The sequence below is a fragment of the Sceloporus occidentalis genome, unplaced genomic scaffold, assembly GCF_023333645.1.
Source record: "Sceloporus occidentalis isolate IW3139 unplaced genomic scaffold, rSceOcc1.0.p SCAF_30, whole genome shotgun sequence".
In the NCBI taxonomy this organism is placed as follows: Eukaryota; Metazoa; Chordata; class Lepidosauria; order Squamata; family Phrynosomatidae; genus Sceloporus; species Sceloporus occidentalis.
The window spans coordinates 1,846,656-1,861,293 of NW_028317010.1; positions in this window are offsets into that span (position 1 = coordinate 1,846,656).

Sequence of the window (14,638 nt, forward strand, 5' to 3'; positions counted from 1 at the left end):
CGTCAAGGAAAAACATCCTGCTGGCGACAATTGGGGTGCCTGGCACGCCAGGAGTTTAAACAGGTGTAGAAAGCAATCTGAGATGCTTCAGTAATGCCCCGAGGCATTCAGCGTTCACAAAGATCGAAATTTGCGGCAGGGGCCCCATTTGATCGCTTCATAGAGTGTCCATGTGCAGGCCTCCTGGTTAGAAGAAGTCTGGATACTTAAACGGTGTTGCTGTAATGCCACCCCAGGGTGCACTGTGATCACTCCGTAAGGCGGTCACAAGCGCCATAGCAAAAGATTTTGTCCCTTGCATGATAGCGGCACCCATTAAAAAATAAACCAGTTCCCAAGCGGGGTTAAGTAAAGCCCAATGAAAATACCATCAAGTATAGGCCTACAAATCACTTCAACTGATTATTTAGTATAACATGACCCGGCTTCAAAAGACTCCACAGACGTCTCCTGTGCCGCTGTAGCTATATGCAGCTGCTGTGCATGCAAATGCAGAATTAATATGCATTGCTAAAGGTATTGTACATTAAACCAGCCCTAGGCATGGCTTCAGGAGAATGACACGGGATGCAGTTAAACAGTACCAAGTATGTTCTTCTGAGCCTGTCCTACATAATGCATTTCTCCTGATATGTTTTTCCATCCTGACTTGTTCCAAAAGCCATCAGTAGTGTTTGGGTGCATTAACCTGCCAGTGACCTTATTCATTCAGCAGAAGAAGAGCTCAATAGTGTGTCTAGTTCTAGCATTTAGCATCACCGACCACTTTGGACCATTGTTACTAGCACAATCCTTTTACCGCTTTCAAAGAGCCGACTGTCGCCGTGAGTCTTGGAGCGCATATGTTGGTGACCCGAATGCAGTGTAGTTTTTTTTCCACCTTTTGTAAATGAAATTAGAGATTTTTGTTGCCATGAACCCCTAAAAATGTATTTCTTTTTAAAAATTGTTTGCCTCTTGTTTGTGTCTAGTACTGATAGACAGACCATTCTCTTCTACTGTTGAATCTTATTGCTTCCTATGCTAATTCATCAAGCTTTTTTTTGGAAAAGTTGAAAAATATTCTCCATAACATTTTGGTGAATTGCTGTTTTTTTTTACTAAAAAGCTTACAAAAGTGTTTATACTGTTTAAGCTGTGTTACTTTTGTTTTACCCTGGGTAACCAGTGAAACGGGGTTAAGAGATACACTGGTAGTGCAAGGGATCGGCATGTAATGTTGGTTTCTAACCTTTCCTGGAGTGCTGTATTTATTTTTCCGCTGGCTTGAGTTGCTGCAGTTCATACACATGTTCGTACACGTACAGAATGTTTTACAGACCTGATGGAGGAGGAATGTCTTCATTAATTAGCAGATGTGCCTGTTTCTTGTTCCCTTTGTGCCTAGTCCTTTTAGCTTAGTTTGTAGACAGGCTAAAGCTGTGTACAGATGCTAAAAGGGTAGAGCTTGAACCCTTGAGACGCTTAATCCTGATTAGACCAAGCAATGTAAACAGGGACTCTGGTGCGTGTTTGTAGGATACTGTGATGGTTGGTTGAACTCCTTTACTTTTTATTAAAAAAAAAAAAAAAAAAAAAAAGTTTCCCGGTGCCCTGCGCAGCCTCCCTGAAGTCTATTCACTAAGTGGAGAGTTTGCCAAGGAGTTGTGGTTTTCACTGTTAACTATTTATTTTGAAGGACAACAGCAGCTAGAATGGCTGATCTGGTCCTGTACAATGCATAATTGAATGGGCGACCAGTGAAATCTCACTGATTTAACTATACATTATACAGCACCAGACAAGCTCTTCATACAGCAGAATCTCACTGTGGATGGGCCTTCATAACTCTTTCAGCTCTCGCCCTCTCGATCCCTCTGTGTGCTGAGCGGCTAAGGTCTACCCCTGTTGCTCACCTTTGCACTTCTAAAAGCCTAGTGTGGATCCTTTTAGGGCTGAAACAACGAATCGATAGAATCGATAATAATCGATAACGGAAATCGTTGTCGACGATTTCCGTTATCGATTAATCGAGTGATCGATTCGTTGTTGGAGCACTCGGCTCCTTTTACTTACCTCCGCGAGCGTTCCCCGCTTCCGCTACACGCGCTGCACTCTCCGCCTTCTTCTAGTTGCGTGTGGCTCCGTTCGCACAGAGCGGTTCGCTCTGTGCGAGTGGCTCCGTTCGCACAGAGCGGTTCGCTCTGTGCGAGTGGCTCCGTTCGCACAGAGCGGTTCGCTGTGTGCGAGTGGCTCCTTTCGCACAGAGCGAACCGCTCTGTGCGAGTGGCTCCATTCGCACAGAGCGAACCGCTCTGTGCGAGTGGCTCCATTCGCACAGAGCGAACCGCTCTGTGCGAGTGGCTCCATTCGCACAGAGCGAACCGATCTGTGCGAGTGGCTCCATTCGCACAGAGCGAACCGCTCTGTGCGAACGGAGCCACTCGCACAGAGCGGTTCGCGGGGGTGCGGGTGGGGTTTCAGGGGATGCATGGCAGAGTGGGGGTGGGGGGGCAGGCCAGGGTAGGAGACTGAGTGCACGGCAGAGTGGGGGTGGGGATGCAGGGCAGGAGACTGGGTGCAGGGCAGAGTTGGAGACTGGGTGCAGGGGCACAGTGCCAGGGCTGGGTGCAAAGTGCCAGGGCTGGGTGCAAAGTGCTGGGTGCAAAGTGCCAGGGCTGGGGCAAAGTGCTGAGTGCTGGGTGCAAAGTGCCAGGGCTGGGTGCAAAGTGCCGGGTGCAAAGTGCTGGGTGCAAAGTGCCAGGGCTGGGTGCAAAGTGCTGGGTGCAAAGTGCCAGGGGTGGGGCAAAGTGCTGGGTGCAAAGTGCCAGGGCTGGGTGCAAAGTGCCGGGTGCAAAGTTTCTTGAACAGTAATAGTCCACCTCTTTTCAGAATGTTTGGGGTTATTTTGTTTCATAAATATTGTGTTTGGGTTTTTGTACTTTGAAAATATTGTTTTTTTTATTACATCATAACAAAATAAGAATGTTAATGTAAATTTTAAGTTGTTTTTTAACATCCAGTTCATTAAATTATTTTAAATAAACAAAAAATTTGCATATTGTTTTTTTTATCCGATTAATCGATTAATCGAAAAAATAATCGGCCAACTAATCGATTATTAAAATAATCGTTAGTTGCAGCCCTAGATCCTTTGGATCTAGAGCTGCTCCTAGCTGCAAAGAGGAAGCACAGCGAGAGTATGTGTGCATGAGCGTATGTTCTCGGATAGCCAGAACATGTGACTGAAAGATGTCAACAGGCAGTTCTCGTCTATAGATGCAGGATAGCTTTTTGTATATGCCTTGCATGTTTAACCCCTTAATGACAATTGCCGGTCCTGGCACGGCACGGAAAAGCATGTGCTTTACGACAATTGACGTGCCAGGACCGGCACGTCTTTAAACGGGTGCAGAAAGCGATCTACTATCGCTTTCTGCACCCAAAAAGCGTTGCTGAATGCCTCGACCTCGAGGCATTCAGCAACGCCGCGATCGGCACGAAGGGGCCATCTCTGGCCCCTCCACGGGGCGTCAACATCCGCCATACTTTGTATGGCGGCGGACGCCCGTTTTAAAAGCGTTTAGGAGGCGATCGACGATCGCCTCCTAAACTTAAATGGTGTCGCTGGAATGCCTCGATCAGGAGGCATCCAGCGACACCAAACACTAACCTGTTGATGGGCTGTGACCGCTCCGGAGAGCGGTCACAGCCGCAGCTGCCGGCAATCTTCGCCATCAAGGAAGATGGCCGCCGTCCTGTAACAGGAACCACAAATTTTAAAAGTTCGCTAGATAGTCCAGACCATCTAGAGAACTTTGGCTCCACTTGCAGGTTGAATACAGGTACTGCATTCACCATGCAAGTCAATGGAGCCCAGCTTTCTAATCACAGTGTGATTAGTAAAAATAAATTAAAAAATAAAATAAAATTAATAATAATTAGAAAAAAATAGTAAAAAAACAGTAAAATGTAAAAATCATTTCCCACTGATGTCACTATCAGGGGAACCTCCAAGTTGAAAAAAAATGTTAAATTTTTTTAAAAAAAAAATAAAAAAAAAATATATATATATATATATATATAAAAAATATATTTTTGTGAGCAAGTCCTAAAATTAGCATATTAGCTTAAAACAATTCTCGCATGGAAAGAGTTAAAATACTGGCATATTAAATGCCCGTGGGGTGTCTACTTTTAAAAAATGTATGATTTGATGGGGTAAATTGAATGGGCCAGGTTCAACAACGTCCCAATTAACACGGGGGGAAGGATGGCCACACATCTAATTTCCAATTAGAAAAATGCACACGTACCAAATGTGGCCTTTTAGTTCCCCCCAAAAATGACACACCCATGCATGTGGGGTATCACTGCACTCAGGAGATGTTGCTGAACACATTATGGGGTGTCGTGTGACAGCGGCATATACCAGGAGCTGTAAATTCATACATAAAGTAGGTGTGTGTGGGAAAAATACACACACAAAAATATTACTGCAAACTTTGAAAAAATGCTGGTGGTAAAATATGTGCATGCAAAGAGTTAAAATACCAGCATTTAAAATACCCTGTGGTGTCTAGTTTTGAAAAATATATGGTTTTGTTGGGCACACTGAAATGGCCTGGCTCAAAGATGTACCAAATAGGGCATGGGCAGTGGATCCCAAATGCCAAAGTTCAACATTGAAAAAAGCGCATGCCCCAAATGTGGCCCTTTTGCCCCAAAACAGCCAGGCAAAATCATTCATGTGAGGTATCGCTGTACTCAGGAGATGTTGCTGAACACATATTGGGGTGTTTTGTGATAGTGACATATACGAGAACATTTTAATTCATACCTGAATTAAAATGTGTGTGGAAAACCAAATGCAAAAAAATGACTACCACAAAGTTTGACAAAGACTGGTGGTAGATATGGTGCATGGAAAGAGTTAAAATACTAGCATTTGAAATACCCTGGGGTGTCTAGTTTTCAAAAATATATGGGTTTATTGGGCACACTGAAATGGCCCGGCTCAAAGATGTACCAAATAGGGCATGGGCAGTGGATCCCCAAATGCCAAAGTTCAACATTGAAAAATGCGCATGCCCCAAATGTGGCCCTTTTGCCCCCAAACAGCCAGGCAAAATCATTCATGTGGGGTATCGCTGCGCTCAGGAGATGTTGCTGAACACATATTGGGGTGTTTTGTGATAGTGACATAAACTAGAACATTTTAATTCATACCTGAAGTAAAATGTGTATGACAAAACAAATGCAAAAAAATGACTACCATAAAGTTTGACAAAGACTGGTGGTAGATATGGTGCATGGAAAGAGTTAAAATACTAGCATTTGGAATACCCTGGGCTGTCTAGTTTTCAAAAATATATGACTTGATGGGGTAAATTGCATTGGCCGGGTTCAAAGATACCCGAAATGGCACATGGGGGGAAGAATTACCAAATTTGGAAAAAATGGCTTTGAAATAGCAAAACGCTACCTGTACTTATTGCCCCATAATGGGTAGAAAAAAGCAAAAAAACATAAAAACATTGGGTATTTCTAAACTCAGGACAAATAGTAGAATCTATTTAGCAGGTTTTTTCATTACCTTTTATAGATGAGTAAAAGATTTTTCAACTAAAAGTTAGAAACAGTCATTTTTTTCTAAATTTTTCACCATATTTTATAATTTTTTTAATAGTAAATAATATGATACAATCAAAACAATGTCATCTAAAGAAAGCCCTTCTTGTCCTGAAAAAAACAATATCTAATGTGTGTGGGTTCAGTAAACGGGAAAGAAGAAAATTACAGCTAAACACAAGCAGCGCAGAAATGTTAAAAAGGCCATTGTCACAAAGGGTACAAAAAGTAAAATCAGCCTTTGTCTCGAAGGGGTTAAACACCCTCATTGTATTAGCATCTACTACGTCTGCTGGGAGGCTGTTCTCTTTATCTACCACCCTCTATAAATAAAACTTGCATACTTGGCTCTAAGCTGCTAAACCTCGTTCTAGAAAGGAAGATTATGGGTATTCAGTAGTACTAGAGATGTACTTTCTGATACTCTAGTTACAAAATCGAAACATTTAGAATAGTAGATGGAACAGCCTCATTAACGCTTGGAGCAAGAACGATAAGTAACGTAAGACTCAACTGTGAATAAAAACTGATTAAGATCAAAAGACTAATGAAACATCTCCTTAGTGAATGCATTTAATCACCCAATGGTTGTCAGACTGAGTTGGCAACCAAAGTGTTAACTGTAGCTGAGTAATAAAAATAGAGAGTATGATGTCACCTTTGCACTTCCTGTCTTATGTGAGATTTGCGGAATGTATTCATGTTTAAGACCATATATTGTAATTAATAAGGAGCTGGCCTGTTTCTCCCTCAGTGGAGGTTGCCATGGTAACTTTAGCAGTTGAATTATGGGCCTTTGATTTTCTCATTTTAATTGCTCCACATACATGGTAGTCATTGCCAGGATTTTTATTTGTGTTCTAGTTAAATGAAATAGAATGTAAATGCTGGTTGAAAAGATATTCATCAATGTTTTCATTCCAATTTTATTTTAACCAATACAATTACAACCTCCCTCTCTCATTCCCAAAATTGCATATGCTACATAAATTGACTTTATAGAGACGTATATGAATGCACTAATTGGATTAGGTCACAAAAGTCAGGAGCCATGTTTTCTCCAAATAGAGGAGAGCAAAGGTTAGTAAATATGCCCCAACCACTGCATGCGTAACTTGTGCTGTGGTCACCACCTCCAGAATGCGCACTAAGTCATTAAACCGCTTTAGTCGGATTAGTGATTCCGTAACAGGAACAATCATGTTTTTGAGATTCATTTTGTGTTTGTTTCGCCTGATTTTCCACTAGCTTTGTGTTGTGGCTAGTGGCTGAGGTTGGCATATTAGCCATTTTTTGGTATATACATTGTTTGTGGCCGTTGGCTAGAGTTGCTACATTGACCTTTTTTGTTTCTTCTGTAAATATACGTTTCCTGCGTAGCTTATATATACACCGTATTTGCTCGATTATAAGACAAGGTTTTTTCCAGAGCAAATGCTCTGAAAAATACCCCTCGTCTTCTAATCGAGGTCGTCTTCTAATCAGACCTCATTCTGCTGAGGCCAGGCTGCTTACCGGGCTTTGGTCGCGAGCAGCGTCGCTCCTACTAGCTGCAGGAGAACAGGAAGCTAGCACAGTCTTCACATAACTCTGCCTCCCCCCTCCTTCCTCTGGGGGCGGGGACAGAGAAGTTGCTCGCAGAGCCGGGCCCCTGCAGAAGTCTGCGAGTGAGAGATCTGCAGTTCAGGTAAGGGGGTGGGGGAGGGTTTTTGTGATTAATGTGTGAAGTATGTGCGATTAATGGAATGAATGAGTATTTAACTGTTTGTGAATGAGTGTGTGTGTGATAGCATGGATGTGTAAGGGGGGTGGTGGTGGCAGCATGGCATAGGGAGGCTGTAATCACACTACTATCATCCCCAGTTTCCAGCATGTACTGGCTGCCTTGGCTTGATAGGAGTGTGATTGCTGTTAGCAGTTATATATATATATATATATATATATATATATATATATATATATATATATATATATATATATATATATATATATATATATACCTCCAGAAATGCATTTTAACCCCCTATATGCCACTCAGACCCATGATATGCCTTTTAACCCCCTATATGCCAGAGTGGCATATAGGGGTATAAGGCATATCATGGGGCAGAGGGGCATATAGGGGGTTAAAAGGCATATAATTGGGCACAGTGGCATATAGGAGGGTAGAAGACATTTCTGGAGGCAGAGTGGCATATAGAGGGTTAAAAGGCACATCAAGGGGCAGCGTGGCAAATAGGGGGGTATAAGGCATTTCTGGGGGCAGAGTGGCAAGCCTGGGGGCAGATGTGCATAACTGGGGGGGGCAGGTTGGCAAATAAAAGGAAATAAAAAATATATATTTTCTCAATCATAGCTTTTATTAAATATGAAAAAATAGTTTACATTAATTTTTACTTGTAAAACGTTTTTCCTATAGGGTAGTCTTATATTCAGGCTTTTTGTTTTTTCCCTAAATTAATATTTTGATTTTGGGGGGTCGTCTTATAATCAGGGTCGTCTTATAATCGAGCAAATACGGTGGGTGTGTGTGTATATATATATTTATATAATATGTATTTATATATTTATATATATATATAAAATATTTGAAGTGATCATTAATTATTTTTTTAATGACCTTTTTATGTTTTAATTTTCAGAATGAGCCGCCTTAGCAGTACAGAGGGGACTATTTACTAATGGGAGAGTTGTCAGGAGAGTCTGATCTCCTTCCTAAAGAGTGGTTTGAACTCCCTGACTTCACTGAACTTTATGAAGGACCAACACCAGTGAGCAAGAGCTTAGCCGGCCCTGATTAATGTATAGTTAAAGCTGAGATTTCTGTAAAATCTCCTTGCCTATTAAAACTCTTTTGTAGTGCCAGCTCGCACCTTTTTCCTACTTTGAGTGAATAAACCTCAGAGTGCCTTCTTTGGAAGCAAAAGGCGCACAGACCCATATCTGTGTTTTCTACATGTTCAACACAAATCTACCCTACATAATTACGTGAATAAAGCACAACTTCCAGCTAGGAATCCATAGCAGCCATTGCGACATAGTAATTTTGGTTGAAAAAAGCCTTAGGTCTGTGACGTACAACCATTTACCATTCCATTTACTATTCTTCGAATTTTGCCACTTAGGGGGAAAATCCTTCTCGACGCCAAAAGGCAATCAGATTTCTTTTTGAAGCATCTATTGCATTTGGTAGCACCACCTCTCTTTGCAGTGAGTTCCATGCCTTTATAGTCCTTCACTATAAAGTCACTTTCACTTGAATAATTCTACAATGTTGTTTTACCACCAAGGGGGGATTTCTTTAAGAACTTTTACATTGGCCCTCCACCGGAAACGGCAGTAGCCTGACACATGTTATATTTGTAGTATTTACCAATAGCCTAGTGTTAAAACAGTCTCTTTAATCACGGACGAAGGTTTTTCCCTCATTGTGTGTCCCATCCACTCACCACTGTAATTGTTGGTCAAGACATAGAGATGTAAGCCAATATCTTTGGATCAATGTTTGTATGTAGCTAATAGTGATATAGCTTATATAGAACAACGTTCTTATTTTGGTTTTTAAATGGAACGTCTCTCCTTTATGATTGACAAAAGGGCACTTTAAGTAGAACCTTAAGTAGCAGCAGCATTATGTTCCATGTTTTTAAGGAGTCTGTTTCACATAAATACAACTTTCATTATAACGTTGTTGATAACAAAGTTTTGTTTTTCTTATACTAAATGTTTTTTGGGTTTTTTTGCAATATCTGATTCAGGGTGATTCTTTGATTAGTGGAAAATTGCACATAAAAAATCCACATGCATTACGCAAAAAGAAATCTACTGCATCTATATGTGGAAGCTGTATTCAACAAGTGTTGATCTAGTGTGGTAAATGGTAATTGCATGTGAGCAGTATGTTGGAATGTACCCAGCATGCTTTGGGAGGCTCATTCCCAATCACAATAGAGCAGTCGGCGAGCAATGAGGTTGTTAAGGGGGTGCGGATTTGCTTCAGCATAAACCATGGGAGACTGCTCATTTATTCAATGGGAGTGGGGGATGCTTAAAGGTCTTATAAGGTCAGTCACAAACTTTTACTGCTGGTTTTTAACTAAATCTACAATAGTTTTTCTCTGATCACCAAGCGTACAAAGAATGAAAAGCCTTGTGACATACAATCATTTGCATACTTAAAGCAGTGCTTATGGCTCACTTTCATTGCAGGCAGTGGATACTTTAAACATAGACGTGTGTATGTATGTGTATATGCATGTATACACTATCATTCAAAAGTTTGGGGTCTCATAGTAATGTCCTTGTTTTTTGAAAAAAGAAATTGTGTCCATTAAAATAACATCAGATGAATTAGAAATAGCGCAGACATTGTTTAATGTTGTAAATGACTATTGCAATATGTTCATAGGCTTACAACCATCACTCCTGTGTCCCAATGGCACGTTGTGTTAGCTAATCAAAGCTTAAGCTTAAAAGGGTAACTGATCATTTGAAAAGCCTTTTGCAATAATGTTACCACAGCTAGAAAACCGCTAAGTGACTCCAAACTTTTGAACAGTAGTGTATATCTCCAATCCCTTTGTCTCTTTTGTATCTCCATGTATAACTTGCACATAAAACTAACCCTGTCCATTTTACTTCCTAATCTAACTTCTAGGTTGTCCCACCTAGTCTGCTAAGTAGAACCCTTTTCTAATTGCCACATTAAAATGCATGCTCCTGGTACCACTGAATGCCGCCATCTTACCTCTTCAGTAAAGGCAAATTTTATCCCCTTTCACATACCCTCAGCAAATGCTTGTTGTAGAACCAGAATGATTTTTATCTCAACCTTTTGGGGACAATATAAACTGATGACTCTGTTTGCAGGATTTTTTCATCTAGACATTCTACAGTGATCTCTGTACAGTTAATTGAAGTTGTGAACAAAGTAGGACGCTTTTAGATCATCATCCTGTGACATTCGGCTTTCCTTCATGATTACATCCAGAGCAGTTGGCTATTTCTTCCATGCAAATTAATTATTTCTTAGTCAGCAGTTGAAGATGTAGTGCCACCATGCCAGGAGACAAAATGCTGATCTCTTTTAATCGTGTTTACCAACTAGAGTTGTTATATAAAGATACATGGTGACACATTGATTCTGTATGGTCTAGCAAATGATTAGCACTGATGGAAGAGTAGTAGGGATCATTTCTTGAATAAGGTAACTGCCAAGAGATTAAACTAATGCCATTTGTTCTATCTGTGTCGAAGGGTAGGGCAGCAGTTATATTTCTTAAGCCTAGCTGTGATTCCATAAACCATGTCTGTTAGGACAGCATAGGAATGAAATGGACATGATAGGTGAATTATCTATGAGGCTTAAGGGTCAGTTGTCACAGGGACCCTAAATAATAATGGGTGAGCTATTCTATTAAGCTGAATGGTATGGTAGAAGCCTCTTTTATGTGCCAGCAAGCAAAAGGTCCTACTTTGTGACAGCGGGAAAATTTTGAGATCAATGGCTACCTAGGATCTCTCCACCCTTGCTAATGATCTGTACGTTCGGTAACCATCTCATTTAAAAAAGGACCCTATGATTTTTTTCCTGAATCATTTTAGGATCACTGGGTGTCAATAACTATAGTGGACCTATATTTAAGGGAGAGGGGGGGGGAATTCCCTTGGGACATCATTAATTTTTGTCGTGGAAATTAAAACTTTGTTTTAAAAACAAAAAAAAACTGCCTCCTAGCTTTTTTTTTTTTAGCTGGCTCCTAGATTCAAAACAGATTTGTTAAGCCCTGCCCTAAATTCACTATTCATTATCAATGGCCAACACTGACATGTTTCTCCACCTAGGAGGACTGAGCTGGCCCAGTAAAATGTCATGACTAGCCAAGAATTTCCCTGGGATTGCCCCTTTATAACAAATGGTGAAGTCTAGGAGATGACGCAACTTTCTACAGATTCTTCCCAACTCTCCCTTTAGTGAATAAACCCCACTATAAAGTCAATCAGCCCCATTTTATTACCCTTAACCCACTACTCTGTGTCATCACTCTTATTTATATGGCATGTTTATAAAGCGTTGCAGTGCGTTTCCTCTCCTGTCATCTTTACTATGTTGTGGGTAGTAAACTCGATCCACACACTCTACAGACACTGTTTATATATAGAGAGTAGGCTGTGGTTTTACCGTAATTATAGAGTTGAGACCGCAAGATCAGGTAAATATATAAGACATGCTTATGGTTTCCTGCCTCTGTTCTGTCTTGCTGCTGGAACAGAATGGACGCTCTTTCCTCTACACTGGCTGTGGCAACGTTGTGTTGGGTCTTCTCTTAAGACAGCACATTGTAAGCACGTTAAAGGAATAAAAAAGAAAAAAAAAAAAGCAGACTACAAAATGCTTGAGGCGTTCTGTTTAAAGTCTGCATGTTCAGTCAGGTTTCTTGTGGTTGGGATAAGTGCCTGAGGCTTTTTATTTTATCTAGCAAAGCAATAGTCGGAAGACTTGCGTGTGCTTAACCAAGCACTGTCTCTGCTCGCAGCTACGACTTTAATAGAGAAGATGGTAGACTTTCTTTGTGTGACCCCTGCATTTGTCTAACCTCTTTGATTTCGGGTGGTTAGGATTCTAGCATCTCTTAAATACTGATTTAAGTTAAAACGTTGGTAGACCTCAAGCAGATTGCAGATTTATAGTAAATCCTCTCCTTAAAACAAAATTAATTTAATTTACTCGGTGTTACTGATTGTTTGCCCTCAGAATGCTTTATTTTATATACTGCTTAATTTTTTTCAAAAGGTGGGACTTTTTTTATGTATTTGGATTTTGGTTTGCATTTCCAGCATCGGGCTAAATAAACCTACAAGGCTGTCCAATGGTAAATTATGGAATGAAGAAAAAGATCTAAAAAGCTTTAACTGAACAAAAATGTGCCCTTGGACATTTGTTCACAGAGAATGGCACCTGAATATCTGGATAACACATCAATGGCTACTTCAGTTTCTTAAATGATTTACTGTAGCATTCTAAAGGCCATCCTTGTGCCGTTTCAGGATAATCTGACAAAAAAATCAGTTTGCCTCAGGTGACTTGAGGGCTTAAATTTTGTTGAAGTTATCAATTAATTACAGGCCAGCAATTCAAAAAGTATACATTATATGTATCTTAATGTTACAGCCTGCCAGAAGAAGTGATAGAGGCATATTGTCATCCTGAATCCGAGACAAGGCCGGTTACCGATTTAAAGCGTAAGTGTTCACAGCAGGAATAATGGACTGGATGGGCAAAATGGTTCTCATCTGCCATCAATTTTGATTCAGCAACAAAATCAGTTGATTGCTTGAAGAGTCAATTTGCTTTGCCAGCTGCACCCATTACTTTGCTACCCACCATTTCTTTTTGGCAGCCAATCCTTGTTGTCTAGATCCAAGCTGACAAGTCCCAAGTCCTGATGTAGCTTCTCGGGTAAATCTACCACCCTTTTTTTTTTTTTTTTTTTTTTTTCCACCCCCTGTTTTTTTTTTCTTCTTCACCCCACCCGCTGTCTTTGCCGTGTAACAAAACTTGGCTTGTTTGGAAGCATCCGAGAAGCATTGAATGGAACTATTGTTGTGAAAACAGTGGCCTGATTCAAAGAGCTTCAGCTCTCTAGCTCCTTCTCCCATGTTTCCCCCACCCCGCCTCTTATCTGGGCACCACAGGTGCAGGAACAGGCCTTCTATGCCATCTTAACAGCTTAGGTACTGGAAAGACTGCAAATATACAAAAAGTATCCTATGTATATGTAAAATTCAAATTTTTACATTTGGAGTCTTTTTTTTTCTTTTTCTTAATATATTTCACCATATTGCATCACCAGAAACATACCGTATTTGCTCGATTATAAGACGAGGTTTTTTCCAGAGCAAATGCTCTGAAAAATACCCCTCGTCTTATAATCGGGGTCGTCTTATAATCAGACCTCAAATAGGTCTGACTATGAGACGACTGGATCCTCCTGCCTCCCCCCCCCCGCCCCACTTACCGGTACTTCTGAGTCCCCGGTGTGTAGCTGGGGCAGCGTGTAGATGTCTACGCGATTTGCGTAGACAACTTACGCTGCAGCAGGAAGGAGGTGTGGCTAGCAGCGGGGGTTGTCTGCGTCCATTGCGCAGACCTTCCCCGGCTGTCAGAGATCAGAGTTCCCCGCACCGGTGCCGGGAACGCTGATCTCTGATAGTCGGGGAAGGTCTGCGCGATGGACGCAGACAACCCCCGCTGCTAGCCACGCCTCCTTCTGGCTGCAGCGTAAGCGCATGGGATCTACACGCTGCCCCGGCAACATGACAGAAGCACCGGTAAGTTGGGGGGGGGGCGGGGGAGTGTTAAATGGGGGGCATAAGGCATTTCTGGAGGCAGAGTGCTCTGTGAAATGCCTTTTAACCCCCTTAATGCCACTCTGCCTCCAGAAATGCCTTTTTAACCCTCTATACGCCACTCTGCCTCCTGAATGCCTTAAACCTCCCTATATGCCACTATTCCCCATAATATGCCTTTTAACCCTCTAAATGCCAGAGTGGCATATAGGGGTATAAGGCATTTCTGGAAGCAGAGTGGGACATAGGTGGTCGAAAGGCATATCATGGGGCACAGTAGCATATAGGGTTAAAAGGCATATGGGGCACAGTGGCATATAGGGGGTATAAGGCATTTCTGGGGCAGATGTGCATAACTGGGGGGCAGGTTGGAAAATAGAAGGAAATAAAACCAAAATATTTTTCTCAATCATTGCTTTTATTAAAAAAAAAATAGTTTAGATGAATTAACATTTACTGGTAAAACTTATATTCGTCTTATATTCAGGCTTTTTCTTTTTTTCCTAAATTAATATTCAGATTTTGGGGGTCGTCTTATAATCAGGGTCGTCTTATAATCGAGCAAATACGGTACATTTTATACATTGATCAAAAACTAATTCCCACATCTTGCATGTTACACTCGCTGGCCACTTTATTAGGTACACCTGTTCAATTGCTTGTTAACACAAATAGCTAA